The sequence below is a fragment of the Benincasa hispida genome, chromosome 12 (genome assembly GCF_009727055.1).
Source record: "Benincasa hispida cultivar B227 chromosome 12, ASM972705v1, whole genome shotgun sequence".
NCBI classification, from domain to species: Eukaryota; Viridiplantae; Streptophyta; class Magnoliopsida; order Cucurbitales; family Cucurbitaceae; genus Benincasa; species Benincasa hispida.
The window spans coordinates 35,747,521-35,757,507 of NC_052360.1; the positions used below are offsets into that span (position 1 = coordinate 35,747,521).

Genomic DNA, 9,987 nt, shown 5'->3' on the forward strand with positions numbered 1-9,987 from the left:
TAGAAAAACAAGGGTGAAAAAGGATATTTAAAATCGCGAATAAATCGTTTAAAAAACAAGAAAATATCAGAGCCGTACACTTGGCATGAGATAAAACCATAGATCTCTAAACCCTAAAATGCGATTTTAGGGTTTTGAAGGCGGACATTCTTGTCTCTCTGCTTCTATATATAACTTACTTTACCCTTCATCATCTTCACCAACAATCGTCTTCTTCCTTCGGCCATACAATCATCTCCACTCTATGATGTTAGGGTTTTGTTCCATAACAGGTAAACCTTTTTTCCTCTTCTTCGTAGTGGTTTTAATTGCGTCGAATACTGATTACGAGCATCGTTTCTCAATCGGATGCTTCGTATGAGCCGACGCGATATCTGTTCCGATTCTGTGAAACGCAGAGGCTTTCATAGCTTCGCTTCCTTACGAAGCTGGCCGCTGAATTGCAGTTTCGGACAAATTCGGTTCCACTACTGCTTTCTGTAGCTTTAAAATTGATATCTTTTACATTTTGTGAAATGTATGATTACCAATTGAAGATGGAAGTGATGACACTTTCCCCAAATGATCGACGCTGATTATACTATGCTGGTGTGTTTTATCACACTCCTGTCTGATCCGTCTTCCTTTACCTTGATTCAATTGATTTATAGCTGATCTTACTGATTATTGAGTTAAGTTAATATGTTTGTTTGTATTGGGTTGTAATGAAGTTGGATGTGATGATACTTTCCCCAAATGATCGACGCTGATTATACTATGCTGGTGTTTTTATCACATTCTGTCTGATCCATCTTCTTCGACTTGATTTAGTTGAATTTTCGTTATTTGAATACTCGACATGACATTTGCTTGTTTTAGCTACTTTAAATCTGAATTTCTCAAATGTAATTGATTTAAGTGATCTTAGTTGCATGTTTGCTCTGAAGATGGAAGTGATGATACTTTCCCCAAACGATCGACGCTGATTATACTTTGCTGGTGTTTTGCAACACTTTTTTTTATCTGATCCATCTTCCGGCATATTCACATTTTCCATATCGGTTTTTTCATTTTCAAATAACAAATTCTTTTTGACCTTTATACATTTATTTTTTCCTTTGTGTTTGCCATTAATTTAGGGGACTGATCATGTTGGGGTTCATCTTGCAACAAAATATCTACAGTTTTAAACTTGTTTGAACTTAAAATTCGAATGATTTGTCGAAGGGATAAATCAAATAGGCCGGAAGTTGGTTTTGAAAGAGGTACCCAATTGAATTCTTTATTGAATATACCCAATTGATTCATTCTTTCAGAAGAGTGCTATGTAAATATAACCAATTGGGATTTAATGTTTTTTTTCCTGGGAAGAGCAATTCATCTACAAATAATCCTATAGATGCAGTCAACGTTTTTTATTGGCCAGCGTTTTCTTATGTTAACGTGAAGTTCTTGAGAAAGTAAAGCTTACATATCAACATTAGAGGGAAAGTTGATCCTTTGTTGGACTTACATAGAGCAACCCTTACCTAAATTTAATAATATACCAACATTAGAGGGAAAGAAAATAAGCTTCATTTATTTAGAAGAACCCAAATTAGTTGATATTCCTTTCAAGTGTTGGTTTTCATTGAGCATTTCAATAAAGAAATAATTGATGATAGTGCAAGTGAAATGCTCAATGAAAACCACTGATATAATTGACTGGACAATCTGCATTTGTGCACAGGGTTCTTCAGGCGTCGGCTGTTTATACATAAACAAGCATAAATTTGTGCACAGAGGACTAATATATAGATGTATAAAAACTGATATATACAACAAATTTATCTAATTTGTCATTGTACTACTCCACAGTTTGACCTTTGCCCATCATCCGCAAGATACAAATGTTATTTACGTATACGATCCCTAAAAGTTTGGGATATGGAAAGTAAGTGGGAGCACATCAAATGAATTAGAAATTTTATCACAACTACAACAATCCCTAAAAATTTGGGATATCGAAATGATTAGCTTTGTATGAGATTAGAGTATTGTTTGTTATAAATATATAAATTTTGATTTAGGTGAGAAATAGATAAATTTATAAAATATATCTTCTTTTTAACCTATAATAAATATTAATTAAATCTTTTTGGATACTAGTTAACGTGAAATTCTTGTTAAAATGTGATTTTAACATATTTATTTGAATTAAAACATAAAAAACCGTCGAGATTTTTTCTTAGTGACTTTTTGAATGTAATGCCAAAATTTATCATTTAATCGTATATACTAATTTTGTTGATAGATGGTGATTTGTGATCATTTGGCCATAGTAAAGATTATATTATTTGGAATTTGTTGTGTTTTCCATGTGTTCAAATTTAACCATCAATTGTGCTAAACTATTTTTGAGTTGAAAGGTGAACATGCTAAGTGTATCCGACCTACGAGTGAAAAGTAAGCGCAAGCGATAGAAAGTTTTGTCCCTCTCCTTTCAATTGAGCTACTTTGTTCCTCACCGAAGGCCAAAAAGGTCGTTACAACTAAGTATATACTTAAAATCCATATATTTTGACAAAAAAAATCATTAAAACAATAAGGATTTTTCTAAAATAAACTACAAAATAAGTAAATGATAAATAAATCTAATTTTTATTCGAGATCTCCTAAAAATAATATTAAAAAAGAAAATATTCAAAATATTCAAATTTATTGTCTCTCGCTTCAAAACATTCAAATAAAAAAAACATTACTGGTAAAATTGATTTCTCTTCTGTCACTTGTTAAAATGTTCTTGTCATTCTCTTAAAAACATATTGGAAGTAAAAATGAGTATAAGGTCCACCAATACCCATCATAGCTCGAAGGACACAGGACCATGAATCAATTATAGACATTAGGAACCCTATAAATTAGTATGCATCAATTTTATATAATTTCTGTGTTATATTTTACGACAAAATAATCCAATCCAGTTAGTCAATGCTATTAAGCCGAGTGGCACCCATAGAAAGACACTTCAAGTTTTAGCCAATATGAGCTCAAATGTGGTTTCAATCCAATAACTATATCACCAAAATCAACCTAACTTTAATGGACAGTGACTTTAGACTTTTTAATCCAACCTCCAAAAATTAAAATAAAAGTTAAGTTGACAATCCAAAAATTCTCAACAAAGACCCCAAATCTTAAAAAAAAAAAGAACCGGTGGTGGCAACCATAGACAAGTGGTGGGTATTGTTGAAAAAAAGAACCGGTGGAATGTTGAAAAATCAAACTGCTTTCTCATTTTCTATCTCTTTTCACGAAAAATCCAAATTCTTTTATTTTTTTTTAAATTTAAAAAAGATAAATAAAATATTTTATCACAATATCTCGAAAATTTTCAAAGATTTTATTAAATTAATAAATAAAACTTCAAAAACTAAAATTAAATGACATAAAATCCATCAATTTGATACAAATTAAATTCTTTCAAATATTTAAATCAATTTAAAATCACATAAAATTAATTATCTTCTTAATTGTTTTAAGTTAGCTACAAAATTCAAAATCAAAGGGAGGCAAAATTCAATATTTTTAAGATAATTAGTTTAAATATCTAATCAATTAAATTCAATTTAACTAATAATTTTTTTTTAATTATTACAATTTAATTTCAATTTCTAAAAATGAAAAGGAAATTAAACCTCAATACTTTTAGATAACTAATTTAATTTTTCTTGAAATTCGGTATGTTACACTAAAACTACTATATATATAATTTTATGATGAGATGAATAAATTAATTTGTTTAATTTCAACAACAAATTCTCTCCAACACATCTAATATTCTTTTATATTAATTTAATATAAGAAGTTAAAAAAAAACATAAATACTTCAGGCTTAGTAGTTTTTTGTTTTTTAAAATTAAGCCTATATCATCCACATCTCTTACCATGATTTACATCTTTTTTAAAAGAATAAAACAACTTTTTGAAAGCTAATTATTTTAGTTCTCAAAATTTGGACTAAGGAAAAAAATATGAAAATAGAATAGTGTCTATAGACTTAATTTTCAAATTACCGATATTGTGATAAAATGATTATTAAACCGATGGAGAACAACATCTATGATTGATACCATTCATTCTCAAGAACTAACATTTAAAAAATGGAGCATAGCCCAACAATATATTCATAAACCTTCTATGATTAATAAAATATAAACTAAAACTATCAAACAGGAAAAAGAAAAAACATAAAAGTTGCATATTCCTTAATTATCTAATTGGTTTTATAAATTTGGTACTACTAGCACTAAGAATATTATGTTGTTTTTCATTCTCCATTATCATCACCTTTGCCATTTTTTTTTTCTCTTATATTCTTTTCCTCCTCATTCCATTCTTCTTTATGAAAAGATAAACCCAAGATTAAAACTACTAAAAGGAATATAATTTTTGAAGTCATTTACCTAATTATTGCACATACTTTGTTGCATGGTGGAAGGTCTTTTCAATATTAAATTCTCATTCCAATTTTTTTTCTTTTTCTCTTAATTATTCTCATCCCTCTTATTTTCCTCCCAGCTCTCCAATTCGAAGTCCTCTAAGAATCTCTGAATTTTCTGTTTGATGTTATATGTTTCAAGATTTTATCTGTGTGTTTTTCACTAATTTGAAATGATTAAGCTAGTTAATTTTTTAAAATATGATTTGAGTTTTTCATTAGTACTGAGAAATTAAATTCAGTTATTTTATGAATACAAGGTATATTTTTAAATCTGAAGCATTATTGAAAGAAGTATGAAAACCATTTTAATCTTTCAATAAGACAGTTTTATATATTTTAGTATTAGTTCATCAAAGTAATTGACAAGTAACCTAAATACGACAAAATCTAGAAAATGTTTAGTACAATAACTGGGGACAGGATATAGAACCTCGACCTCCAATTTCAAGAAGGGCCTACTTACAGTCTAGATCTAGAATTTCATATTAGGAGCACGCATTTGTATAAGGTTAGAAGTTTAGCTCATAAAATTTTTAGTTTTTAGTTTTTGTTTTTATAAAGTCTAACAGGTCCATGAATCCTCGATTTTTGTATCTAAAATATTAAATTTGCATCTAATAGGTTTTTTAAGTATTTAAAAATGTTAAAGATTAACAGTTATTTTAGATATTAGGGAATATTACCTTTTTGGCTTCTAGATTTTGGGTCTACTTTTTATCTAGTCCGTAGGTTTCAAAATATTACACATTTAGTTCTTAAATTTTGAATTTGGTTTCAATTTAGTCTATATAAGTTTCAAAATGATAATTTCACCATTGACACTTGAGTTCTGTTTTAATTTGATCACTAGATTTCAAGATTAGAAATTTTATCCATTCGACTGACTGGTAAGCTCGCGACTTGTTGTTTTTATTTGCGACTGGTAGAGGTGTTCTGTTGATTGGTGGATTTGTGGTCGACTGGTGAGGCTGGGTTCTGTTGGTTGGCAGACGGTGATCTTATTGTGGTGTGGGTTTAACACGGTGAGAGTTGGTGATGATGGTGCGTAAGCGGTTGCCTCTAAGACTGAAGGAGAAGAATGGAGGACAAGTTGCTCGTCAACCTTTTCGTCTGCTTAGACTAGAGATCGATGTGGGAGTGGGTGCTCGTTCTTCGGAGGTAAAGGATTTTGTGTTGTCTGACGATCGCCATGAGGAAGGTGAAGGGTCTGGTATGGGGAGTGTTGGGTTGAAGAAGGAAATTCGGGTTGAAAGGATCGATAGGTGTGGGGGCTGTGATGGGTGGGCCGCGTGGTGCTGGGTCGGAGTTGGGAGGCTTGAGGGCGCAGAAGTCATACAGTGAGGAGGTTTCGCGGGTTAGGCTTTGTGGAAGTGGCAGTCAATGAGGGGTGTTTGGAGGAGAATGGGGGAATTGAGAGTGTGAGGAAGGGGCAGGACTTGGGTATGGGTGCGTGGGGAGCTAGCCCAGTGGATGAGATTAAGGACGTAGGGAGGGCTGAAGAGTTTACTATGGTTAGTCGGCATAGGGCATAGGGGTGGTAGTGGGTCACTGGGTACGACGTCCTTAAAGAGCAGAGTAGTTTATGGGTCCCCTGGAATAACAGGGTTTGTAAAACATGTTGATGATCATAATCAGTTTGATGTTTTGTGTGATAAGGGGGGAGACTCGTTGGTTTTGGCACTAGTGCAGGCAGATCCTAATCCGTTGTTTGTTATGGATGGGATGTGCGGGAGTTTGGGCAAAGGCCAAGTGGGAAGTGGTAGGTGTGATCTATTACAAGATTCATGATTTGTTGTTCCTGGAATGTTAGGGGGTTGAATGACCCTATCAAATGTAGGATAGTGGCAGACTTTCTAGCTTTCTCATCTGTTACTTTCTGTTGTTTGCTTGAGATGAGGGTTCGACGTGAGAATTTTGGTATGGTGATGGGTAGGTTTGGTGATGCTTGGAGTTGTGTGTATAGCTATAGTGTGCAAGGAGTTGGGAGGATCTGGGTGATGTGGCGAAAGAATGTCTATGATTTTTCCATTGATGTCAGTGGGAATCAATTCGTTTATGGAACCTTAGTGGATATTGTATCTATTGCTAGGGTACATATTGGTGATGTACATGCTTCTAATCACGTGAGTTAGAGGAGGAACTTGTGGTCTCAGTTGATTGATGTGTGTGCCCCATGGCAGCTTCTTGGAATTGTTTTGGGGGATTTTAATGCTATTCGTAGTAGCTCGGAGGATTTTGGTGGTTGCCCTATCTTGAGAGAGATGGAGGAGTTTGATGGGGTGTTATTGGAGGTGGATCTGGTTGAGTTGGGTGTGACAGGTAACTGGTTTACCTAGACTAGTAAACTTTAGGGGAATGGTATTTTGCGCCATTTGGATAGATGCTTGTCCAATGAGGCGTGGAAGGTATCTTTTCTATATTCGGAGGTTAGAGTTGGTCATTGGGGGATTTCTGATCATAGCCCTCTTCTGGTTTCTACAGGGGGGACGAGGAGCAGGTCGCCCTCTACGTTTCTTTATTTTTCTCATTGGGCGGAGGCAGAGGGTTTTCTTGATACTATCAGGTCCATGTGGAGAAGGTTTGAGGATGTGTCTCCTATGATTAGTTTTGTGTGTAATTTGAAGGTAGTGAAACGGGTTTTTTGTGCTTCGTTTGGTAGGCGTATCTCTGTGTTAGCTGATGAGGTACGGGCGGCTAGGCAGGTTATGGAGACTGCTCAGGCTGCGATAGAAAGAAATCTTGATTCAGAGTCGGTGTGTGCGGAGGCGGCTCGGGCCACTGAAGTGTTCTGGTCAGTGGCGAGATTGGAGGAGGCGTCGCTCCGGCAGAAGGCTAGAGTCAGGTGGCTGGAGTTAGGTGATATGAACACAGCTTTTTTCCATCGCTGTGTCCATTCTCGTCGCAGCTGCAGTGGCTTGTTTACGGTCGTGGATGTAGAGGCTGTCTCTTATACACATCTAGATGTGTATAAGAGACAGGTCGTGGATGCTGGGGGGACTCGCCAACATGACAGGGTGGTAGGGGTGGCGATAGATTTCTTTCGAGGTTGCTTAGGGGCTCAAAATGTGAGGTATAGGGATCTTACTGCTCGAATTGGGGATATTGTGCAGTTTAGTTGGCCCGAGGAGGGGGTGGAGGCCCTTGGTCGGCTAGTGAGTTGAGAGTAGATTCAGAAGGCTTTATTTTCGATGAAGTCTAGGAAGGCTCCTGGGCCTGATGGGTTTTCTGTGGATTTTTATAGAGTTGCTTGGAGTGTGGTTAGAGATGATTTCTATGACGTTGTGCTGATTTTTTTTGAGACATGTTACCTGCCTGGTGGAGTTAATTCTACTGCTATTACTCTCATCCTTAAGAGGCGGGGAGCTGAACGTATGAAGGAGTTTCGTCCTATTTCATGTTGCAATGTTATGTATAAGTGTATCTCGAGGATCTTAGCTGAGAGATTGCGGTTGTGGTTGCCTGATTTCATCAGTGGTAATCAGTCTGCGTTTGTTTCGGGTAGGTCGATTTTCGATAAAATTTTATTGTGTCAGGAGCTCGTGGGGAACTATAAGGAGGGTAGAGGGAAGCCGCGTTGTGTGCTAAAGGTAGACCTTCAGAAGGCTTACGATTCGGTGAATTGGGATTTTCTATTTGGTGTGTTGTTGGCTATAGGTACGCCCCTTCAGTTTGTTAGTTGGATGAGGGCTTGTGTTACTTCACCTAAGTTCTCTGTGATGATTAATGGTTCCCTTGAAGGAATTTTTCTTGGTAGGAAGGAGTTGAGGCAGGGGGACCCGCTGTCTCCTTTTTTGTTTGTGATGGTGATGGAGGTCTTGTCTAGGTTGTTAAATAATCCTCCTATGTGGTTTAGGTTCCATGATCGATGTGAGCGTTTGGGCCTAAGTAATATGGTTTTTGTAGACGATTTGATGATTTTCTATGCAACTGAGAGAGATTCTTTGGAGTTTGTGAGGCAGGTATTGATAGAGTTTGCAGAACTGTCTGGGTTAGTTGCAAATGTTGGAAAGAGTTCCATATTTGTTCCGGGTGTGGAGTCGGGGGAGGCGGAGGAACTAGCTGCATATATGGGTGTCTCTCTTGGTTTGTTGCCTGTTAGGTATCTGGGTTTACCTTTATTGGCAGGTCGGTTAAGGGTTGCGGATTGTGCGCCTTTGATACAGAGGATTATAGCTCGTATTAGAAGCTAGGCAGTGAGGTCTCTCTCCTTTACTGGGAGGTTGTAGCTTGTTAGGTCTGTTTTACAGTCTTTTCAGGTTTTTTGGTATAGCATCTTCGTGTTGCCTGCGTGTGTAACTCATGAAGTTAATCGTCTGTTACGCAGTTATTTATGGAAGGGTAGTGTGGTGAGTCGGGGCTGGTTGACGGGGTGGCGTGAGATGAGGTGTGCTTGCCGTTGGGGGGGGTTGGGTGTGAAGCATGTGGCCTCTTGGAACCAAGCTGCTATTATGAAACTACTCTGGCTTATCTTAATTAAGTCGGGGTCACTTTGGGTGGCGTGAGTGGAGGCGTATGTTTTACGTAGGCAGTCGTTTGTAAGCTGTTCGGTAGTGAGGTTGGGAGGTCTTGGTGCTTGAGGGCTATTTTGCGAAGTAGAGATAGATTCAAACATCTGGTTCGCTTGATGATTGGCGATGGACAGTCTTGTTTTGTTTTGGTGGGATCCTTGGCTGCAGGGGGGCACGATTTTGGAATCGTATGGGTCTACGGTGGTTTATGATGCAAGGAGTAGTTTGGAAGCACGGTTGTCAGAGTTCATGGATGGTGAGGGAGGTTGGAGTGGCCAACAGTGTCTTGGGAGCTACTTGAGATCTGAGGTTTTATCCAGGCAGTGGGCCTAGGTGAGGGGAGAGGATTATTGGGTTGGGTGCCGGATGTTAGTGGTCGGTTTTCTATCGCAAGTGCTTGGGAGAGTATATCTCCTCGTTCCCTAGAGTGTCGTGGGCTGGTATTTTGTAGGGCGGGGCTGGTATTCCGCGTCACTCCTTTTGTGCGTGGTTAGCAGTGAGGGACAACTTAGGTATGGGGATTGGTTGAGGAGTTGAGGTGTGTTGCCAGAGGGGGGGGGGGTGTCTTCTGTGTGGAGGAGGTGTGGAGTCGCGGGATCATTTATTTTTTGAGTGTGGTTTTGGAGAGAGGTGTGGTCTAGTGTGTTGCGTCAGTTGGGTAGACGCATCGGGTGATTGGTTTGGATGTAGAGTTGAGTTGGTTTTGCCGAGTGGGTGGGTAAAGGGTTGTGTAGTAAGTTGTTCCGTGTTTTCTGGTGTGCTTCCATATACTACATCTGGCAGGAGCGTAATCAACGGCTGCATGGAGGTCGACCAAGGTCAGTGTCTGCTCTAGTTCATCTTATAGTCTCTACAGTTCGTGCTCGTGCTACTTCCTGGTGGGTTGACCTTCTTGGTCTTATCTAGTGTGTTTACGGATGTTTTCCTTTTTGAACTTCACGTTATTCTTTGTTTTGTTGTAGCCCCTAGTTTGTGGGGTTTTGGGTTCTTTTCTCTGTCTTTCACTTTGGGTTTTTA

At 37.5% G+C, this 9,987-nt stretch overlaps 3 non-coding genes across 3 annotated transcripts; all 3 read left to right on the forward strand.

Annotated features, from left to right (window-relative positions):
• Window positions 1-536: 536 nt before the first annotated feature.
• Window positions 537-619, forward strand: LOC120068677. The gene has a single exon (XR_005479309.1). It is a non-coding gene; the product is annotated as a small nucleolar RNA Z103 (small nucleolar RNA).
• A 91-nt stretch (window positions 620-710) lies between these two features.
• LOC120068676 lies at window positions 711-791 on the forward strand. Its single transcript, XR_005479308.1, has one exon. It is a non-coding gene; the product is annotated as a small nucleolar RNA Z103 (small nucleolar RNA).
• A 135-nt stretch (window positions 792-926) lies between these two features.
• On the forward strand, window positions 927-1,011 carry LOC120068675. Its single transcript, XR_005479307.1, has one exon. It is a non-coding gene; the product is annotated as a small nucleolar RNA Z103 (small nucleolar RNA).
• The last annotated feature ends 8,976 nt before the right edge of the window (window positions 1,012-9,987 follow it).